Source organism: Solanum stenotomum, chromosome 1, assembly GCF_019186545.1.
Source record: "Solanum stenotomum isolate F172 chromosome 1, ASM1918654v1, whole genome shotgun sequence".
In the NCBI taxonomy this organism is placed as follows: Eukaryota; Viridiplantae; Streptophyta; class Magnoliopsida; order Solanales; family Solanaceae; genus Solanum; species Solanum stenotomum.
In genome coordinates, this window is record NC_064282.1 from 14,155,265 (window position 1) to 14,165,663 (window position 10,399).

The following is a 10,399-nucleotide window of genomic DNA, read 5'->3' on the forward strand; positions in this document are numbered from 1 at the left end:
AAAAAAAAAAATTACCAACCCACCCCCTACCCCCCAACCCCCCCTATCCCAAAAAAAATGTAAAAAAAAAAAGTTTCATTTTTTTTTATAGATTTTAAAAATAAAAAAATAAAAAAACTTTCTTACTACCCCACCCTTTATTAAATTTTTTTGGTTTGTGTGAATTCATTTCTTTTACTCATTTTATCCATTTAAGTACCCACTTTTAAATGGATAATATGGGTATTATTCGTTTTTACCCATTTTTAAATGGGTTGGGTGGGTATTATTCGTTTTTACCCATTTTTAAATGGGTTGGGTGGGCATTATTCGTTTTTACCCATTTTTAAATGGGTTGGATACCCAACCCATTTAAAATGGGTAAATATGAGTGGATACCCATATTAATTAGAAAGACTTTCACATATAGCCATTCAAAAATAGCCTAATTACTCTTCATTTTCGATTCGGGATGATGAGCCCAACCTTGTTGGACGTAGCTCTCTTAACCGGTCTTGAACTTGAATTGGATAGACTCCGCCAACTACGCTTGGTTAAAGCTTTATCCCGGTTTGTTTCATTTGCTTTCAAATCTAGTGGAATCACTATGATAGCTTTCCTAGGGATCACAAAACACTATTCTATTAGGTCACGTAGACGAATACCAACTCAGTCTGCTCCTACTGCGCGGGAGTCTCAGCCGGTCGGTGCCGGGTCGGCCCCCTTTAATGATTGAGCTTTCTCAGTCTTGGTTTGAAAGCTAAGCTGCATCTTTTGCTTTCTTTGCATTTGGCATTTGTTCACTCAATACTCAATAGCAGCTCCTGTATTCGCCTATAGTTTGATAGTTACAATTCGTAGCTACATGTTATATGAAGGAGAGAGGCGAGCAAGACTGGGAGAGAGAGGGGGCAAAGAGTGGGAGAAACGTGAATTGTATATGTATATAAGTTGGATAATTGTATATTATACATATGTATTTGTATATATGGCAAGCGAGATTGGGAGAGGGAGGAGAGAGGCGAGCGAGATTGGGAGAGGGAGGAGAGAGGCGAACGAGAGAGGGCAGAGAGTGAGAGAGGTGGATTGTATATATGTATATAGGTTAGATAATTGTATATTATACATATGTATTTGTATATTCTAGCGAATTATACATATACAAATGTGACAAATTATACAAACTCGAAGTCAGCCCGCGTAATTAATGTATAATGTTAGTTGTGAGTGGTAATTATAGCAAACTATAGCTATGATGAGTAATTAAGTAGTATAAGTTTGCTTAACCGCGTAATTTCCCTATTAATTACCCATTCTACTACCCCTAGTCACAACCCATCCAAAACCTTTAGGTCAAAATGAGTTGGATTGAGATGGGTTAAATTACAGGTCATAACCAACCCGCCCAATAATTACTCAAATTAAAGCAACACCATACGCAATAAGTTAAAATTACTCAACATCATGCTATCTTATCTTCTAAAAACAAATAGAACAAAGAGGTTCATCATTTGACAGTAATACGACCTACCATCACATTATGGATTGATGGCAGCAATATGGGAGATCAAATTCAAATGTTCTAAAAAATAATCATGATTCATGTACATTAACAAATCAGTCACACTTTTGCATACCTTTGTGCCAGACACCCTTATTTTTCTCTTCTAGTCACTCCTTTTGTGGCTGCTAGTTCCTGATGTCAATGTGGACTATGCAACTGTGCTTTGATCCTGATACTGGAGTATGACCATTCTTATCGCAAGTCTTTACCACACTTGTCTAACAATTAGTAGGACTGCTATTTTAGTAAAGCATAGATATGATGAATGAATTCAAAGAGGAATAAATGGAGAATTAAGATAACAGTAGACTAGAGATCTCGAGTTCAAGTCTTGAGTATGAAAATAATCCTGTTAGGGAGCGCTTCCTCCTTAAATAGGCCTTACCGGTGGGAATCTGAATTAGTTGGGGCCTCAATGCGGGTACCAGACAGCAGGTGGGAAACCAAAAAAATTACAGTAGAAAAGTTTTGGGCAAAAGCAAAGCAAGTACATCTTATGCACTTGAGCTAATTTTCTCAAATGCAGAGATCAATGACAATATATGCAAAAAAAAAGCATCTAAGAGTCATATGAGCTATAAGCTGATTTGTCAGGGGCATGGTAAAAATGCTTCCTCTGCTAGTGTCTCCTGAGAGAATCATAATTCATAACCATGTAATATTTGAGGTAATTCACACACCGTGTCTCTGTAATTCAACCGACAAAACTTCAGCGTCTTTACATGCTAGACATGATTCTCCTTTGCTAATTTTCTTTCAACTAGTAACAGTGTTAGTAGTGAAATTTCATATCCATCCTATTGCATGCCTGACAAGGCACACTAATCCTGGTCTTGAAAGCCTTCTCCAACTGTTGTGAGAAACAATAAATGAAAATCCACAAGGCATCGACTGCACCAACAGACAGAACATCCACACTCAACTAGCCAAAAATGTAAGTAAAAATTAGTGTTTACTAATCAACTGAACAATCTTATCCACTCATTCTGGAGAATCCTTAATACTAGTATGCTACCAATTCATCATACAAGCTTCTCATCCAAAGGTGTGGTTCATAATTGCATGGAAGATTTAGATTATTGCAGTCCAACTCTACACTAGAAACTGAAAGGCTGGTGGAACAGTTGAGGTCATTCCTCATATATCATGAGATTGAAATGTCATAAAAGATGACAATGTTGCCACTACAAATATCTCACCCCCTAAAGCATAGGCATCATTGTAGGGTAGTATGCACGCTAATCTGGGGTCCGATTCTGATCATAGAAACTATTGAAAATTTGATTAAGCGGGAATAGTTGTTGCATAAATCAGCTTGTTAAACTCAACAAGGCTCATTAATGTATCACATGCATGTAGGGGTAAAACCAGTTAGGATATTTTGGGAGCAGAGTAGATATGGAGGAGCTAGTACAAGCAGAAAAGAGATAAGGATCACAACTGAAGCGACAAGAATTGTCTGTTGACAGAGGAACAAATCAATCAGCAAGACACATAAGTCAAGAATATACCAATCTCAACAAGTCTTAGCTTCATTTTGTGTCCACTACGTATTAACCTTGCTAAAAGCCCATGATATTTGAGTCATTGAAAAGTTGCATTATACATTCTGGCAATATAGGTAGAAGATTTGTATGCGGATACTGAAAGCGCATAAAGATGAGGAAGGGGAAACCATGTTTAAAAGTCATTAATGAAATACATCCTGCAACAATATCTCAAAACCATTAAGAAGTTGAAACTCACTTTGAATAGAAGATTGATTTGCAAAGTGGAAACCACAACCAAGAATATTAAAAGCTCATATCGATCCTCCAAAAATGGAGCAACACTAACTGAGTAGACATGCAAAATCTTGTTTACCAAAATATTTTTAAAAATTTAATCTCTTGCAAGTGAGAATAAGCAATCCATAAAATGTGATTCTTTGACACATTGGTCAACCCCTAGCATATATGTTACACTGCATTTAAACCTTAAAAAATTATAATACTTTCGTAACAACATTGGAGGGCAGAATCAATTGAATCTTTATGTTAAAAAGATAAAAAGGAGAGAGTAATGGAACTACAATAGGAAATGGACTGTGATGTCGGCCAAATACATTCGTTATCTGATAACATACAAAACCATGATTAATTAGCAACTATCTCCATAAATCACCATTCTTTTTACCATAACTAAACTCAGCCAATTGGTGGTTCCTATTGGCATACCATAAATTAGGGCAAGATCCGTTTGTTTTTTTTTTTTTTTTTTTGGATATTTGGTGAAATTACCGGCTACACTACTCTTTACAAGCACAACATCCCCACCAAAAAATAGAACTAATAAATTATAGTAGAGCTTTCTATTCTCAACTTGTATATCAGCGAAACATAAGTAAATCAAGAAGAAGGAAGCTTATTGGCGATGGATTTGGTAAGCATAGTCTCGTCATATTCATCGTTGGCGGTGATAAGGTTCCAGCGACGGGAAGAACAGCCACATTGGTTCTAAACCAATTCGCCATCCGATCCGATCCGACTTGTCAGTTGATATGAACCCAGGATTGTGTTCGTACGATTGATTCCACAATATTAAGTTTGGGTTTGATTTTAAGAATTATTGGCAAAAAAATTAGGAAAAATTTGTATGAAATAACAAATTATTAATTCAAATTAAATGATATAGCTATAGTTAATTTTAATTGTAATTTGCAGCAAACATCCTCTTTTTTTGTCATCTGATTCGATATACAATTAGTCATTTTATACATTTCGGTATTAAATGTATAAAATGTGTTTGTGTTTGTATAAAGCGAGAGAAAAGTGATCATACAAATACATATATTTTCGTCTTATACACTTATGATTATACAAATATAGATCTTATTATACAAATTACAATGTATAAATGAATTTATACAAAACTAAACAATTTGTATAAAATTAGATGTTTGAAGCGAATTATACAAATCAAAAGCTTCTATGAAACGCAATTATGCAAACTATAACTATAACATACAAATATAATTTTTATGTTTGTTATATGTGAAAGTTGCTCAAAAAATTATATGTGTTAATTTTCACATATATCAAGGCTTACACTTTCTATAAACTCATGGTTATTTATTTGAGAAAATAGTCAAATACCCCCTTAATATATTATCAAATTACCAACTATACATTTGTACTTCAAGAGAAACCTATTACCTCTTTGGACTATTTTAAAATATAATTATTTGCTTCCTGAATGCTGAGGTGGCAAAGAAAGTCACTCTCGAGAGAGTGAGAGACAACAAAAATAATTAAAACTTTAATTTATAAGTATTTCTTTTATTTCATATTAATTTTTTTTTGAATTTTTATGTTTACTTTTATTCTTATTTATTTTTCCATTTTTACCTTCTTCCTCTTCTTTCTTTTCCTCTTTTAACATAGCAATATCAGCTCACCTCCACTACCAGGCCTGCATCATCCATTTATCACTAAGCCAACTCTCATCTTCAAATCACATACTTGTCATCGTAGCTTAACTTTTGACCGATTTGAAAATTTGACGGTAACTGAAAATTAAAATCGAAAGTCAAGAAGATTGAACTTTAGTGTAAAAATAGAGAAGAATTCATTGGTAACAAACCCATTAACTTAGAAGAATTAAATTTCAAAACCATTGGATGACAAACTAATTAATGGAGAAAGCTCATTTATTGAAATGGTTGCAAGAAGAGCAACTTTCACATGTAACAAACACAAAATTCATAGTTGTATGTTATAACAAAGTTTGCATAATTGCGCTCCATAGCAAACATAAATATGTATATTTCGCTATACATATACAAAAGAAAGCAGTTGTATAATCTGTTTTGGTATGCATATACAAAAAGATAAATTGTATAAAGTGAGAGAGGCGAGTGAGCGAGCGAGATCTATGAGAAGGGAGAGAGGGGAACGAAAATTTATGTATATATACAATTTTCACGCATTTTATACATTTGCATTTTTGTATAAAGTGAGAGAGGCGAGTGAGAGAGCGAGATCTAGGAGAGTGGCAAGCGAGATCTGGGAGAGGGGAGAGAGGGGAACGAAAATATATGTATATATACAATTTTCTCTTGCTTTATACAAACACAAACGCATTTTATACAATTTGCGTTTTTTGTATAAAGTGAGAGAGACGAGTGAGAGAGCGAGATCTGGGAAAGTGGCGAGCGAAATCTGGGAGAGGGGAACGAAAATATATGTATATATACAATTTTCTCTCGCTTTATACAAACACAAATGCACTTTATACAATTGCGTTTGTATAAAAAACAAGAGAGGCGAGGAAGAGAACGAGAGTGGCGAGCGAGATTCACCAGGAGAGAGGTGAAATAGCAACAGTTTGCTATGAGGTACAATTAAATCAAACTATATTTATAGCATTTAGTTTGAATTAATAATTTGCTATTATATACAATTTTCCCTTGCAATAATCCATCAAACTTCTTAGGTTAACATTGTTAAATCGAAATCAACACTAGTCTCTCCGCTAGCTAACATCGGTATCGTCATTTCGGCTAAGTAGTGTTGCTTACTAGTAATTTTTCAAAGCATTGTTTTAAGTTCAATACTAGCAGTGGAAGCAAAAGTGATTCCGACGATGGAGTTTTTCATTCTCCTAAAGCTTCAATAAAGAACATAGATTTTGTTGATATCAGATCTCCTTTAAAGGTCTAAGCATATGTAGTAGTCATAGAATGTATCCTATCTAAAAAGGCATTTTTTAAAATCTGAAAAACATTGTTGAAGACAAAGAAAAAGAGGAATGGAAATTTAAAAAGAAAAGTAGAAAAGGAAAATATAAAAGGAAAAAGCATAATAGAGAAAAAGAATTATTATTTTTATATTAAAAAAAACGTAATATTACGTGGCAGGGCGCGTGCAGATTTCTACTTAGTGTGAACTTGGTTGTTCGATTTTAAGGGGATATATATTTCATTTTGAAAATGTCCAGAGGGGTAATAGGACCCCCGTAAAGTATAAGTGTGTAGTTGGTAATCTAGTTATAGGTTGAGGGGTGATTTGGCTATTTTCTCTATTTATTTGATTCGTACATCAAGACTTTTACACCTTGTTGAGCAATATATATAAAAATAATGTTAAATAGAGTATATTAGTATTCTTTATATTTGTTATCCTTGCATTAGTTATACATAACTTATTTCTTATGCATTATTTGATTGGTATGTTAAAAATAACATGCAATGCATTAAAAAAATATTTTTAACCATGTTAATGCATGCATTAAATCTCCAAATTGTTAAATTCTTTTGCATTACTAATACCAAAAAATTCATGGTATTAATAATATACTCATCAACACACAATAGAATACATTAGTTATACATATCATGGAAAAAAAAATACTAAACAAGATAGTATTAATTTACATAGTATTGTTATAATCGTGTTTTATATTTATTTCTAATTAAATCTCCCTTTTTGTCAAGATTTTCTCATAAAACTTGTTTTGTCTCTTTCACACGTGTGATTTTTCATTCTTCACACAATATTCATCATTATTATTTGTCATGGTTAAAAATAAAATTTAAAATATATCGGTTAACATTATTTAAAATATTTTATTTTATTTTTAAAATTGTAGCAATATGGATATTGAAAATATGGTTTAAATTTCTTCTCCACACGTAGTTGGATAATTTTTTCATTATCATCAAATTTATTGCAAATTGGCCTGAAATTGCTTGAACGTGCCTTCATCATCGTTCAACTATTGGATCATTGAACCATGTACTCATGTATTCATTGCACCATATGCTTTGATAGTACTTGTTGAACTCGAAAGAATTAGGGTGTCAAGGTTCATGACAATGATAAATCAAATGACAAATAAAATTATTATAAAAAGCATAATATTATTATATAGTTTAATCAAGTAGCCTACATATGAAAAATTAATATACAAGAAAATGTTAAAATTGTTGACAGAAAATCTCTCCTTAAACAAATCTCTTTAATTATTAGTGATGCTATTGTGTTAATTGGTATGAGAAGGGTTACAGAGTTCCAAACTTTTATTTAAGAAAAATAAACCAAATATAGAAAAAAATCAATTTTTCTTATGAGAAAAAGTACAAGCAATTATGGTAATGTTTTGACTTTCCTTCATGAAAAAAATAAAATTTAAATATGGTAAAAAAAACCAGGACAAAATTGCAACACATATAAAATTAATAGGAAGAACAAAAACAAAATAAACATAGTAAAAAGTAAATAAATATGTGAAAAATCAAATAGAAAAAAACAAACAATTGATCAATAATCAATACAAACAAAGTAAGCTTGTATAATGTAATAAAATAAAAGTACACCTAAAGTCATAAATAAATAAAAAATTAAAATCTGTGCAAGGAAATCAAAAGATTTTCAACATTTTTAAAAGAAAACTCCTTGTTGCATTAACGTTTGATCAACAGTTTTATCTTCTTTCAAAGCCTATCGGCTCAATCATTCTGATTCCTCTCTTCCAAAAAGAATTAGTATAAACTATAGCGTAATTATTTTGTACTACTCATTAAAATAGTCTATTCTAATTTGCTTTAACGTCTGCTTTATAATGAGTGGAAGTGCACATAATTTTTTTTTTCAAGAAACATAATGTGTTTTGTAATGTAACAACTATTAAAGTTGATTTTTTAAGAGCAGTTTATATTTACGTCTGTATTTTTTCAACTTTTTTTTTGATAATCATATGATTATATTTGATACTTACTCTCTCTCATTTGCAGTGATTTTGCTACAGTATACAAGTGCATTCCTAAATTATAACTACAACATTGAAGAAGTAACTTACTCTTATTAGGATTCAGCTCACCTCCCGTACTTGATCCCTCTATTTCGTCCGATTGTCTATTATATTTATTACATGTGTCCCTTTTGAAAATGGATGACACAAATTTTTATTTGCTAACCTTAGCTATCAACTTTTCATCTGTTCTCTGTCACAATGCTCTTTCTCCCGACTAAGAAATTTTAGAGCAAACAAAGAAAGACGATGAGTATATGATGTCTTTGAGTTACAAAATTTGCATATCCAATAGAAAAGTAGAACAATTGCTGCAATAAAATTTCTCCAATTTTTATAGGCTAGAATGATAAAAGGTACTATTTTACAAAAATGAATTGATAATTTTATTTTTTATTATTTGCAGAGACTTTTATCAGTAAAACTAAATTTTAGGACATATTTAGATTGTAAAACTCTCTAAACACAAAGTGTTCAACGTGTTTATAATACTATAGTAAAATTAATGTTTTAGAATTTATTTTGAAAAAATATATTTATTATGTCTTTACTTTTTTGTATTGAATTCTGTGTGTGTTGAATGAAAAAATATTTTTACACTATATATCATCACCATTTGATATATTAGGTTTTAATTAAATATAATTACAATTGGATAGTTAGATCATAGAAGATTTTAAATAGATAGTAATTCATAACTTTAATATGAGAACATATATAAGACCAATGCAAATAAAAAGTGTTAACACCGATTGAGATTGAAGATTAAATTGGACATTCTTTTAAAATGAATTAAGACTTGAATAAGTTGAAATGTACAACCCATAAAATTCTGACTAGTTTGGGCGGAGGTTGATTTTGACCTCTTTAGGTGTGACTGTGAGATGTCAATTTTCTTATCCCCGCAAATATCTTAAAGTTCATAGTGATTTTACTACGTTTTCCTCAATATTGAATGTTTTTTCTATGTTCTTGTTGATTATTTTTAAAAGTTAAAATGAAATGTTCTTTTTTCATCATAGAAGTATTGGATTGTACCGTATTTTAATCAAAATTTCATTGTTTTATAAAACACTCTCTCGCACTCAAGTGACTGAGTTGGTAAATTCGTTTTTAAAATTTAATTTTTGTGTTCTTAAATTGTTAGTCCGATTTTGATTTTGTATCAACATAATTCTTTAATTTTTACCTTATTGATTCATCACAAATGACTCTTCTGTTATTCCAATTATTCACTCTTCACTTGCTACTATGTATTTTTGTATTAAAGAAAAAGAAAAATGGAATAAATATTTTTGTATCGAGCGATTATATCGATGAAATTCAATAATAACCTATCTCACCTCAATCATCCTTGATTTCGGGTATCATTAATCTCTTCAATACTAATATGGTAATTATTTTTAAAAAATTATTTATATTTGTTTTCATTGAATTGGAGAGGCTATTGTTGTATTATTTGTAAGGTTATACGTTGATTACAGTCGATATATGGAGTAAAAATATATGAATTGACAACAAAGATTGTTTTTAATCTTCTTAGATTTAATTATCTTCGACAAGCTACTTTTATAAAAAAATCACAATCAAAAACCCCAAATATTTTTAGTTGATGTACACCCTACAAGTATAATACTAATGTTCAAATTATTAATAATATGTTGTTTTATTTATTAATTGATTTAACTTTTTTTTGCAATTAAAATAAATAGAGGTAACTTTATTGTTGATATTTTTGTTCCTTATTTTAGTTAAAGAATTATTATTTAATTGAATTTTTTATTATTATTATTTGTAGGCTGAGACTCTTACCAATAGAACTAAATTTTATGGCATATTTAGGGGTAAAACAAAGTTAGTATTCACATCAATTAGTAACTCCAGATTCTATCAAATGCTTAGTAACAAGGAAAACTAGACGAGAGTCAACAAAGACTAAAATCATGCTAAGTCCTTTGAACACTTCATTCATGTTGCATATTAAGATAACTCAATAGACTCTTAAGAAAATAAAAAAAACAGGTTTATCAGACAATATTTAGACTATAGTTTATCAATCATTTATTC